Genomic DNA, 413 nt, shown 5'->3' with positions numbered 1-413 from the left:
CTCCCACAGCCGAATGAAACGCAAGCCCCTGACACCAATCAAGCAACATCACCGGACAATTACCGCCGTGTCCGCCTTCATCCCCGGGGGAAAAGCTGATTGAAATGACCTCGGTGTTGCCTCGAATCGCTCTCCATCGACACTAAAGCTAATCATTTGCCATAAAGAAGGTTTGATTGCTATTAGCCTGATCAATGCGAGCGCGCGTGCTGCCGAATGAATAGTTAATGTACCTGTAAAACGCCTTTATTTATAGCGAAGTATCTCACGGCACACGACATTCGGAATTCAAATGTGGTTAATACCAATATCGTAATAATAACAATAATCCCCACACCAATAATGATAATACTTAAATTATATATAATTATAAATTAACACAATTTAGTTTTATTCAATTCGTTACTAATTAA

At 40.0% G+C, this 413-nt stretch overlaps 1 protein-coding gene across 1 annotated transcript in view; it reads right to left on the bottom strand.

Annotated features, from left to right (window-relative positions):
* The window catches only part of LOC119586104 (synapse-associated protein 1-like), a gene marked incomplete at its 5' end in the record, with an annotated part of 123,898 nt that overhangs the window by 112,022 nt on the left and 11,463 nt on the right, over nt 1-413 (bottom strand).

The sequence above is a fragment of the Penaeus monodon genome, chromosome 21, assembly GCF_015228065.2.
Source record: "Penaeus monodon isolate SGIC_2016 chromosome 21, NSTDA_Pmon_1, whole genome shotgun sequence".
Taxonomy (NCBI): domain Eukaryota; kingdom Metazoa; phylum Arthropoda; class Malacostraca; order Decapoda; family Penaeidae; genus Penaeus; species Penaeus monodon.
This window is presented reverse-complemented; position numbering and strand designations above follow the sequence as displayed.